Source organism: Echiichthys vipera, assembly GCF_963691815.1.
Source record: "Echiichthys vipera genome assembly, chromosome: 5".
In the NCBI taxonomy this organism is placed as follows: domain Eukaryota; kingdom Metazoa; phylum Chordata; class Actinopteri; order Perciformes; family Trachinidae; genus Echiichthys; species Echiichthys vipera.
In genome coordinates this window covers 35266971-35279752 of record NC_139830.1, presented here as the reverse complement: position 1 = coordinate 35279752, position 12782 = coordinate 35266971, and positions in this window count along the sequence as shown.

The window sequence follows — 12782 nt, the reverse complement described above, 5'->3', positions numbered from 1 at the left end:
TTTTGTGGTGTCTTGCGTCTGTTTTTAGTAGTTTCATCACGTTTTTGTGGTGTGTTTCGTCTGTTTTTAGTTGTTCTATCATAATTTTGTGGTGTTTTTCTCTGTTTTTAGTCGTTTTTTCACGTGTTTGTGGTGTTTTCATCTGTTTTTAGTCGTTTTTGTCACCTTTTCGAGTGTTTTCATTCGTTTTAAGTCGTTTTGTCATGTTTTTGTGGTGTTTTGCGTCTGTTTTTAGTCGTTTTGTCATGTTTTTGTGGTGTTGTCTGTTTTTAATCATTTTGTCACGTTTTAGTGGTGTCTTGCGTCATTTTCAAGGCTTTTCATCACATACTTCTGGTGTTTTCGTGTGTTTTTAGTTGTTTTGTCATGTTTTTGTGGTGTTTTCATCTGTTTTTAGTTGTTTTGTCATGTTTTTGTGGTGTTTTCATCCGTTTTTAGTCGTTTTGTCATGTTTTTGCGGTGTTTTCGTCTGTTTTTAGTCGTTTCATCACGTTTTTGTGGTGTTTTCATCTGTTTTAAGTCGTTTCATGATATTTTTGTGGAGTTTTGCGTCTGTTTTTGGTCGTTTTGTCATGTTTATTTGGTGTTGTCTGTTTTTAATCATTTTGTCACGTTTTAGTGGTGTTTTCGTCTGTTTTTAGTTGTTTTGTCATGTTTTTGTGGTGTTTTCGTCTGTTTTTAGGAATTTCATCATGTTTTTCTGGAGTTTTGCATCTGTTTTTAGTTGTTTTGTCATGTTCTTGTGGTGTTTTCGTCTGTTTTAAGTCGTTTCCTCACGGTTTTGTGGTGTTTTCATCAGTTTTTAGTCGTTTTTATGGTGTCTTGCGTCTGTTTTTAGTCGTTTCATCACGTTTTTGTGGTGTGTTTCGTCTGTTTTTAGTTGTTTTATCATATTTTTGTGGTGTTTGTCTCTGTTTTTAGTCCTTTTTTCACGTTTTTGTGGTGTTTTCATCTGTTTTTAGTCGTTTTTGTCACCTTTTCGAGTGTTTTCATCCGTTTTTAGTCGTTTTGTCATGTTTTTGTGGTGTTTTGCGTCTGTTTTTAGTCGTTTTGTCATGTTTTTGTGGTGTTGTCTGTTTTTAATCATTTTGTCACGTTTTAGTGTTGTCTTGCGTCATTTTCAAGTCGTTTCATCACATATTTGTGGTGTTTTCTTGTGTTTTTAGTTGTTTTGTCATGTTTTTGTGGTGTTTTCATCTGTTTTTAGTTGTTTTGTCATGTTTTTGTGGTGTTTTCATCCGTTTTTAGTCGTTTTGTCATGTTTTTGCGGTGTTTTCGTCTGTTTTTAGTCGTTTCATTACGTTTTTGTGGTGTTTTCATCTGTTTTAAGTCGTTTCATGATATTTTTGTGGAGCTTTGCGTCTGTTTTTGGTCGTTTTGTCATGTTTATTTGGTGTCGTCTGTTTTTAATCATTTTGTCACGTTTTAGTGGTGTCTTGCGTCATTTTTAAGTCGTTTCATCACATATTTGTGGTGTTTTCGTGTGTTTTTTGTCGTTTCATCACGTTTTTGTGGTGTTTTCGTCTGTTTTTAGTTGTTTTGTCATGTTTTTGTGGTGTTTTCATCTGTTTTTAGTCATTTCATCACGTTTTTGTGATGTTTTCGTCTGTTTTTAGTTGATTTTTTGTCATGTTTTTTAGTGTTTTCCTCTGTTTTGAGGCGTTTCATCACATTTCTGTGGTGTTTTCATCTGTTTTTAGTCGTTCTTGTAGTGTCTTGCGTCTGTTTTTATATGTTTCATCACGTTTTTGTGGTGTGTTTCGTCTGTTTTTCGTTTTTTTATCATATTTTTTGTGGTGTTTTCATCTGTTTTTAGTTGTTTTTTCACAATTTTGTGGTGTTTTCATCCGTTTTTATTTGTTTTGTCATGTTTTTGTGGTGTTTTGCGTCTGTTTTTAGTCGTTTTGTCATGTTTTTGTGGTGTCTTGCGTCATTTTCAAGGCTTTTCATCACATACTTGTGGTGTTTTCGTGTGTTTTTAGTTGTTGTGTCATGTTTTTGTGGTGTTTTCATCTGTTTTTAGTTGTTTTGTCATGTTTTTGTGGTGTTTCGTCTGTTTTTAGTCGTTTTTGTGGGGTCTTGCGTCTGTTTTTAGTCGTTTCATCACGTTTTTGTGGTGTGTTTCGTCTGTTTTTAGTTGTTTTATCATATTTTTGTGGTGTTTTTCTCTGTTTTAGTCGTTTTTTCACGTTTTTGTGGTGTTTTCATCCGTTTTTAGTCTTTTTGTCACATTTTTGTGATGTTTTCATCTGTTTTAAGTCGGTTCATCGCGTTTTTGTGGTGTTTTTGTCTGTTTTTAGTAATTTCATCACGTGCTTGTGATGTTTTCGTCTGTTTTTAGTTGTTTTTTTGTCATGTTTTTTTAGTGTTTTCATCTGTTTTGAGGCGTTTCATCACGTTTCTGTGGTGTTTTCATCTTTTTTTAGTTGTTTTATCATATTTTTGTGGTGTTTTTCTCTGTTTTTGGTCGTTTTGTCATGTTTATTTGGTGTTGTCTGTTTTTAATCATTTTGTCACGTTTTAGTGGTGTTTTCGTCTGTTTTTAGTTGTTTTGTCATGTTTTTGTGGTGTTTTCGTCTGTTTTTAGGAATTTCATCATGTTTTTCTGGAGTTTTGCATCTGTTTTTAGTTGTTTTGTCATGTTCTTGTGGTGTTTTCGTCTGTTTTAAGTCGTTTCCTCACGGTTTTGTGGTGTTTTCATCAGTTTTTAGTCGTTTTTATGGTGTCTTGCGTCTGTTTTTAGTCGTTTCATCACGTTTTTGTGGTGTGTTTCGTCTGTTTTTAGTTGTTTTATCATATTTTTGTGGTGTTTGTCTCTGTTTTTAGTCCTTTTTTCACGTTTTTGTGGTGTTTTCATCTGTTTTTAGTCGTTTTTGTCACCTTTTCGAGTGTTTTCATCCGTTTTTAGTCGTTTTGTCATGTTTTTGTGGTGTTTTGCGTCTGTTTTTAGTCGTTTTGTCATGTTTTTGTGGTGTTGTCTGTTTTTAATCATTTTGTCACGTTTTAGTGTTGTCTTGCGTCATTTTCAAGTCGTTTCATCACATATTTGTGGTGTTTTCTTGTGTTTTTAGTTGTTTTGTCATGTTTTTGTGGTGTTTTCATCTGTTTTTAGTTGTTTTGTCATGTTTTTGTGGTGTTTTCATCCGTTTTTAGTCGTTTTGTCATGTTTTTGCGGTGTTTTCGTCTGTTTTTAGTCGTTTCATTACGTTTTTGTGGTGTTTTCATCTGTTTTAAGTCGTTTCATGATATTTTTGTGGAGCTTTGCGTCTGTTTTTGGTCGTTTTGTCATGTTTATTTGGTGTCGTCTGTTTTTAATCATTTTGTCACGTTTTAGTGGTGTCTTGCGTCATTTTTAAGTCGTTTCATCACATATTTGTGGTGTTTTCGTGTGTTTTTTGTCGTTTCATCACGTTTTTGTGGTGTTTTCGTCTGTTTTTAGTTGTTTTGTCATGTTTTTGTGGTGTTTTCATCTGTTTTTAGTCATTTCATCACGTTTTTGTGATGTTTTCGTCTGTTTTTAGTTGATTTTTTGTCATGTTTTTTAGTGTTTTCCTCTGTTTTGAGGCGTTTCATCACATTTCTGTGGTGTTTTCATCTGTTTTTAGTCGTTCTTGTAGTGTCTTGCGTCTGTTTTTATATGTTTCATCACGTTTTTGTGGTGTGTTTCGTCTGTTTTTCGTTTTTTTATCATATTTTTTGTGGTGTTTTCATCTGTTTTTAGTTGTTTTTTCACAATTTTGTGGTGTTTTCATCCGTTTTTATTTGTTTTGTCATGTTTTTGTGGTGTTTTGCGTCTGTTTTTAGTCGTTTTGTCATGTTTTTGTGGTGTCTTGCGTCATTTTCAAGGCTTTTCATCACATACTTGTGGTGTTTTCGTGTGTTTTTAGTTGTTGTGTCATGTTTTTGTGGTGTTTTCATCTGTTTTTAGTTGTTTTGTCATGTTTTTGTGGTGTTTCGTCTGTTTTTAGTCGTTTTTGTGGGGTCTTGCGTCTGTTTTTAGTCGTTTCATCACGTTTTTGTGGTGTGTTTCGTCTGTTTTTAGTTGTTTTATCATATTTTTGTGGTGTTTTTCTCTGTTTTAGTCGTTTTTTCACGTTTTTGTGGTGTTTTCATCCGTTTTTAGTCTTTTTGTCACATTTTTGTGATGTTTTCATCTGTTTTAAGTCGGTTCATCGCGTTTTTGTGGTGTTTTTGTCTGTTTTTAGTAATTTCATCACGTGCTTGTGATGTTTTCGTCTGTTTTTAGTTGTTTTTTTGTCATGTTTTTTAGTGTTTTCATCTGTTTTGAGGCGTTTCATCACGTTTCTGTGGTGTTTTCATCTTTTTTTAGTTGTTTTATCATATTTTTGTGGTGTTTTTCTCTGTTTTAGTCGTTTTTTCACGTTTTTGTGGTGTTTTCATCTGTTTTTAGTCTTTTTGTCACATTTTTGTGGTGTTTTCATCTGTTTTAAGTCGGTTCATCACGTTTTTGTGGTGTCTTGCGTCTGTTTTTAGTTGTTTCATCACGTTTTTGTGGTGTTTTCATCTGTTTTAGTTGTTTTATCACGTTTTTGTGGTGTTTTCATTTGTTTTAAGTCGTTTCATCACGTTTTTGTGGTGTTTTCATCTGTTTTAAGTCGTTTCATAATGTTTTTGTGGAGTTTTGCGTCTAAGTTTAGTCGTTTTGTCATATTTTTTTGGAGTCTTGGTCTGTTTTTAATCGTTTTGTCAGGTTTTTTTGGTGTTTACATCTGATTTTAGTTGTTTCATCACGTTTTTGTGGTGTTTTCATTTGTTTTAAGTCGGTTCATCACGTTTTAGTGGTATTTTAATCAGTTTTTAATTTGTATTTGTGGTGTCTTGCGTCTGTCTTTAGTCGTTTCATCACGTTTTTGTGGTGTTTTCGTCTGTTTTTAGTTGTTTTATCATATTTTTGTGATGTTTTGATCTTTTTTGGGTCATTTCGACATGTTTTTGTGGTGTTTTCATCCGTTTTTAGTCTTTTTGTCATGTTTTTGTGGTGTTTTCGTCTGTTTTCAGTCGTTTCATCATGTTTTTGTGTTGTGTTTCGTCTGTTTATAGTTGTTTTATCACGTTTTTGTGGTGTTTTCATCCGTTTTTTGTCGCTTTTGTCACATTTTTGTGGTGTTTTCATCTGTTTTTAGTCATTTCATCATGTTTTTCTGGAGTTTTGCGTCAGTTTTTAGTTGTTTTGTCATGTTTTTGTAGTTTTTTCGTCTGTTTTTAGTCGTTTTGTCAAATTTTTGTGGTGTTTTCATCCGTTTTAAGTCGGTTCATCACGTTTTTGTGGTGTTTTCGTCTGTTTTTAGTAATTTCATCACGTTTTTGTGATGTTTTCGTCTGGTTTTAGTTTTTTTTTTGTCATGTTTTATAGTGTTTACATATGTTTTGAGGCGTTTCATCACGTTTCTGTGGTGTTTTCATCTGTTTTTAGTCGTTTTTGTGTTGTCTTGCGTCTGTTTTTAGTAGTTTCATCACGTTTTTGTGGTGTGTTTCGTCTGTTTTTAGTTGTTCTATCATAATTTTGTGGTGTTTTTCTCTGTTTTTAGTCGTTTTTTCACGTTTTTGTGGTGTTTTCATCTGTTTTTAGTCGTTTTTGTCACCTTTTCGAGTGTTTTCATCCGTTTTAAGTCGTTTTGTCATGTTTTTGTGGTGTTTTGCGTCTGTTTTTAGTCGTTTTGTCATGTTTTTGTGGTGTTGTCTGTTTTTAATCATTTTGTCACGTTTTAGTGGTGTCTTGCGTCATTTTCAAGGCTTTTCATCACATACTTGTGGTGTTTTCGTGTGTTTTTAGTTGTTTTGTCATGTTTTTGTGGTGTTTTCATCTGTTTTTAGTTGTTTTGTCATGTTTTTGTGGTGTTTTCATCCGTTTTTAGTCGTTTTGTCATGTTTTTGCGGTGTTTTCGTCTGTTTTTAGTCGTTTCATCACGTTTTTGTGGTGTTTTCATCTGTTTTAAGTCGTTTCATGATATTTTTGTGGAGTTTTGCGTCTGTTTTTGGTCGTTTTGTCATGTTTATTTGGTGTTGTCTGTTTTTAATCATTTTGTCACGTTTTAGTGGTGTTTTCGTCTGTTTTTAGTTGTTTTGTCATGTTTTTGTGGTGTTTTCGTCTGCTTTTAGGAATTTCATCATGTTTTTCTGGAGTTTTGCGTCTGTTTTTAGTTGTTTTGTCATGTTCTTGTGGTGTTTTCGTCTGTTTTAAGTCGTTTCCTCACGGTTTTGTGGTGTTTTCATCAGTTTTTAGTCGTTTTTATGGTGTCTTGCGTCTGTTTTTAGTCGTTTCATCACGTTTTTGTGGTGTGTTTCGTCTGTTTTTAGTTGTTTTATCATATTTTTGTGGTGTTTGTCTCTGTTTTTAGTCCTTTTTTCACGTTTTTGTGGTGTTTTCATCTGTTTTTAGTCGTTTTTGTCACCTTTTCGAGTGTTTTCATCAGTTTTTAGTCGTTTTGTCATGTTTTTGTGGTGTTTTGCGTCTGTTTTTAGTCGTTTTGTCATGTTTTTGTGGTGTTGTCTGTTTTTAATCATTTTGTCACGTTTTAGTGTTGTCTTGCGTCATTTTCAAGTCGTTTCATCACATATTTGTGGTGTTTTCTTGTGTTTTTAGTTGTTTTGTCATGTTTTTGTGGTGTTTTCATCTGTTTTTAGTTGTTTTGTCATGTTTTTGTGGTGTTTTCATCCGTTTTTAGTCGTTTTGTCATGTTTTTGCGGTGTTTTCGTCTGTTTTTAGTCGTTTCATTACGTTTTTGTGGTGTTTTCATCTGTTTTAAGTCGTTTCATGATATTTTTGTGGAGCTTTGCGTCTGTTTTTGGTCGTTTTGTCATGTTTATTTGGTGTTGTCTGTTTTTAATCATTTTGTCACGTTTTAGTGGTGTCTTGCGTAATTTTTAAGTCGTTTCATCACATATTTGTGGTGTTTTCGTGTGTTTTTTGTCGTTTCATCACGTTTTTGTGGTGTTTTCGTCTGTTTTTAGTTGTTTTGTCATGTTTTTGTGGTGTTTTCATCTGTTTTTAGTCATTTCATCACGTTTTTGTGATGTTTTCGTCTGTTTTTAGTTGATTTTTTGTCATGTTTTTTAGTGTTTTCCTCTGTTTTGAGGCGTTTCATCACATTTCTGTGGTGTTTTCATCTGTTTTTAGTCGTTCTTGTAGTGTCTTGCGTCTGTTTTTATATGTTTCATCACGTTTTTGTGGTGTGTTTCGTCTGTTTTTCGTTTTTTTATCATATTTTTTGTGGTGTTTTCATCTGTTTTTAGTTGTTTTTTCACAATTTTGTGGTGTTTTCATCTGTTTTTAGTCGTTTTTGTCACCTTTTCGAGGTGTTTTCATCCGTTTTTATTTGTTTTTTAATGTTTTGGGGTGTTTTCGTCTATTTTTAGTTGTTTCATCATGTTTTTGTGGTGTTTTCATCTGTTTTAAGTCGTTTCATAATGTTTTTGTGGAGTTTTGCGTCTGTTTTAAGTGGTTTTGTCATGTTTTTGTGGTGTTGTCTGTTTTTAATCATTTTGTCACGTTTTAGTGGTGTCTTGCGTCAATTTTAAGTTGTTTCATCACATATTTGTGGTGTTTTCGTGTGTTTTTTGTCGTTTCATCACGTTTTTGTGGTGTTTTTTTCTGTTTTTAGTTGTTTTGTCATGTTTTTGTGGTGTTTTCATCTGTTTTTAGGCGTTTCATCATGTTTTGCGCTGTTTTCATCTGTTTTTAATCTTTTTGTCACATTTTTGTGGTGTTTACATTTGTTTTTAGTCGTTTTTGTGGTGTCTTGCGTCTGTTTTTAGTCTTTTCATCACGTTTTTGTGGTGTGTTTCGTCTGTTTATAGTTGTTTTATCACGTTTTTGTGGTGTTTTCATCCGTTTTTAGTCGTTTTTGTCACGTTTTTGTGGTGTTTTGATCTGTTTTTAGTCATTTCATCATATTTTTCTAAGGTTTTGCGTCTGTTTTTAGTCGTTTTGTCATGTTCTTGTGGTGTTTTCGTCTGTTTTTGGTCGTTTTGTCACATTTTTGTGGTGTTTTCATCTGTTTTAAGTCGGTTCATCACGTTTTTGTGGTGTATTCGTCTGTTCTTAGTAATTTCATCACGTTTTTGTGATGTTTTCGTCTGTTTTTAGTTGTTTTTTTGTCATGTTTTTTAGTTTTTTCATCTGTTTTGAGGCGTTTCATCACGTTTCTGTGGTGTTTTCATCTGTTTTCAGTCGTTTTTGTGGTGCCTTGCATCTGTTTTTAGTTGTTTCATCACGTTTTTGTGGTGTTTTCATATGTTTTAAGTTGTTTCATCACATTTTTGTGGTGTTTTCATCTGGTTTTAGTCGTTTTTGTGGTGTCTTGCGTCTGTTTTTAGTCGTTTCATCATGTTTTTGTGGTGTGTTTCGTCTGTTTTTAGTCGTTTCATCACATTTTTGTGGTTTTTTCATCTGTTTTAAGTCGTTTCATAATGTTTTTGTGGAGTTTTGCGTCTGTTTTTAGTCGTTTCATCACATATTTGTGGTGTATTCGTGTGTTTTTAGTCGTTTCATCACGTTTTTGTGGTGTTTTCGTCTGTTTTTAGTTGTTTTGTCATGTTTTTGTGGTGTTTTCAACTGTTTTTAGGCGTTTCATCACGTTTTTACGCTGTTTTCATCTGTTTTTAGTCTTTTTGTCACATTTTTGGTGTCTTGCGTATGGTTTTAGTGGTTTCATCACGTTTTTGCGCTGTTTTCATCTGTTTTTAGTCGTTTTGTCATATTTTTTTGGAGTTTTGGTCTGTTTTTAGTCGTCAGGTTTTTTTGGTGTTTACATTTGATTTTAGTTGTTTCATCACGTTTTTGTGGTGTTTTCATTTGTTTTAAGTCGGTTCATCACGTTTTTTTGGTGTTTTTATCTGTTTTTAGTCGTTTTTGTGGTGTCTTGCGTCTGTTTTTAGTCGTTTCATCACCCTTTTGTGGTGTGTTTCGTCTGTTTATAGTTGTTTTATCACGTTTTTGTGGTGTTTTCATCCGTTTATAGTCATTTCATCACGTTTTTGTTCTGTTTTCATCCGTTTTTAGTCGTTTTGTCATGTTTTTGTGGTGTTTTCATCTGTTTTAAGTTGTTTCATAACATATTTGTGGTGTTTTCGTCTGTTTTTAGCCGTTTCATCACGTTTTTGTTGGTGTTTTCGTCTGTTTTTAGTCGTTTTGTCACTTTTTAGCTGTATTTTAATCAGTTTTTAATCGTTTTGTCATGTTTCTGTGGAGTTTTGCGTCTGTTTTTGAATCGTTTCATCACGTTTTTGTGGTGTTTTCATCTGTTTTAAGTCGTTTCATCACGTTTTTGTGGTGTTTTTATCTTATTTTAGTCGTTTTTGTGGTGTCTTGCGTCCGTTTTTAGTTGTTTCATCACGTTTTTGTGGTGTTTTCATCTGTTTTAAGTCGTTTCATCTCGTTGTTTTGGTGTTTTCATCTGTTTTTATTCGTTTTTGTGGTGTTTTCATCTGTTTTTATTCATTTTTGTCATTTTTTTTGTTGTGTTTTCATCTGCTTTTAGTCGTTATTTCATGTTTTTGTGGTGTTTTCATCTGTTTTTAGTCGTTTCATAAGGTTTATGTGGAGTTTTGCTCCTGTTTTTAGTCATTTTTTCATGTACTTGTGGTGTTTTCATCTGTTTTTAGTCGTTTCATAATTTTTTTATGGAGTTTTGCTTCTGTTTTTATTCGTTTCAACACGTTTTTGTGGTGTTTTCGTCTGTTTTTAGACGTTTTTTCACACTTTCTACAACTTTGACTTTACATTCTAGCCCTGTGATTTAATATTCTAGAATTGTTACTAAACATTCTTGAACTTTGAATTAACATTCTAGAACTGTGACTTTACATTCTAGAATTGTGATTTAAGATTCTTGAACTGACTTTCTCTGGGAAACCAATGTCCCATGATGACCTTCCAAGATCAGATTAATATGAACTCTAGTGAATAGCCTAATGCAGGATCAAAGCAATGATATATACGTGTGCAATTATCATACCAGGTATGTGACTTAACATTTGAGAATTGTAACTTAACATTAAAATTCTAGAACTTTGACTTAACATTCTTGAACTGTGATTTAACATTCTAGAATTGTTACTTAACATTCTAGAACTTAGACTTAACATTCTAGAACTGTGACTTAACATTCTAGAATTGTTACTTAACATTCTAGAACTTTGACTTGACATTCTAGAACTGGGATTTAACATTCTAGAATTGTGATTTAACATTATTGAACTCAACTTCTCTGGAAACCAATGTCCCATGATGTCTTTTACCGAGGTCAAATTAATACAAACTCTAGTGAATAGCATAGTGAAGGATCAAAAGAATGAGTTAATGTGCACTTAACATACTAGGTATTTAATTTAACATTTGAGAATTCTAACTAAATATTTTAGAACTTTTACTCAAATTTCCAGAACTGTGACTTAACCTTCTAGAATTGTTACTTAACATGCTAGAACTTTGACTTAACATTCAAGAACTGTCAATTAAAATTCTAGAATTGGAAATTAACATTCTTGAACTGACTTTCTCTAGAAATTATTGTCCCACATGTCGTCCCAAGATTATATTATTATGAACTCTAGTGAAAAGCATAAAACATGATCAATAGACTATGTTAATGTGCATCTAACATACCAGGTATGTGACTTAACATTTGAGAATTGTAACTTAAAATTCTAGAACTTTGACTTAACATTCTTGAACTGTGATTTAACATTCTAGAATTGTTACTTAACATTCTAGAACTTTAACTTTAAATTCTAGAACGGTGACCTAACATTCTGGAATTGTTACTTAACATTCTAGAACTGTCAATTAACATTTTAGAATTGAGAATTAACATTCTCTAACTTACTTTCTCTTGAAACCAATGTCCCATAAGAACCTCCCAAGATCAGATTAATATGAACTCTATTGAATAGCATAATGCAGGATCAATAGAATATTTTAATATGCACTTAACATAACAGGTATGTGACTTAACATTTGAGAATTGTAACTAAACATTCTAGAACCTTGAATTAACATTCTAGAAGTGTGATTTAAAACTCTAGTATTGTTACCTAACATTCTAGAACTTTGACTTAACATTCTGGAACTGTGATGTAACATTCTAGAATTGTTAGTTAACATTCTAGAACTTTAACTTAAAATTCTAGAACTTCGACTTAACTTTCTAGAGTTGTTTATAAACTTTCTTGAACTGACTTTCTCTGGAAAACAATGTCCCATGATGACCTCCCAAGATCAGAATAATATGAACTCTAGTGAATAGCATAATGCAGGATCAAAGCAAGGATATGTTTGTCTGTACTTAACATACCAAGTGTGTGACTAAACATTTGATAATTGTAACTTAACATTCTAGAACTTTGACTTAACATTCTAGAACTTTGACTTTTCATGCTAGAATTGAAATTTAACATTCTACAACTCAACTTCCCTGGAAACCAATGTCACATTATGTGTTTTACCAAGATCGGATTAATATGAACTCTAGTGAATAGCATAATGAAGGATCAAAATAATATGTTAATGTGCACTTAACATACTAGGTATGTGACTTAACATTTGAGAATTGTAAATTAATATTCTAGAACTTTAACTTTGAATTCGAGAACTGTGACATAACCTCCTGGAATTGTTATTTAACATTTTTGAAACTTTGACTTGACATTCTATAACTGTGATTTAACATTCTAGAATTGTTACTTAAGATCCTGGAACTGTTACCTTACATTGTAAAACACTGACATCATATTCTAGGACTTAACCATAACATTATCAAACTGTAACTTAACATTCTAAAACCAAGATCAGATTAATATGAACTCTAGTGAATAGCATAATGCAGGATTAAAGCAATGATATGTCCATGTCTACTCAACATACCAGGTGTGTGACTTAACATTTGAGAATTGTAACTTAACATTCTATAACTATAACTTAACATTATAGGATTGTTACTTTACATTCTATAACTTTGACTTAACATTCTAAAACTTTGAGTTAACATTCTAGAACTGTGATTTTACATTCTAGGATGGTTACTTAACATTCTAGAACTTTGACTGAACATTCAAGAACTGCGATTTAACATTCTAGAATTGTGATGTAACATCATTGAACTAAACTTCTCTGGAAAACAATGTCCCATGATTTCTTTTGCCAAGATCAGATTAACATGAACTCTAGTGAATAGCATAATGATGGATCAAAAGAATATGTTAATGTGCACTTAGCATACTAGGTATGTGACTTAATATTTGAGAATTGTAACTTAAGATCCTGGAACTGATATTTAACATTGTAGAACAGTGACTTCATATTCTAGGAAATAACCATAACAATATAGAACTGTAATTTAACATTCTAGAACTTTGACATAACATTCGAGAATTGTGATTTTACATTCCTGAACTGACCTTCTCTGGAAACCAATGTCCAATGATGTCCTCCCAAGATCATATTAGTATGAACTCTAGTGAATAACATAATGCAGGATTAAAGCAATGATATGTCCGTGTGTACTTAACATACTAGGCATGTGACTTAACATTTGAGAATTGAAAGTTAATATTCTGGAACTTTGACTTAACATTCTAGACCTGTGTCTTAACCATCTAGATCTGTAACTTAACCTTCTAAAACATTGACTTGACATTCTAGAACTGTAACGTAACATTCTAGGACGTTTACTTAACATAAAACAACTTTGACTTAACATTCTAGAACTGTGATTTTACATTCTAGAATTGTTACTTAACATTCTAGAACCGTTAATTAACAT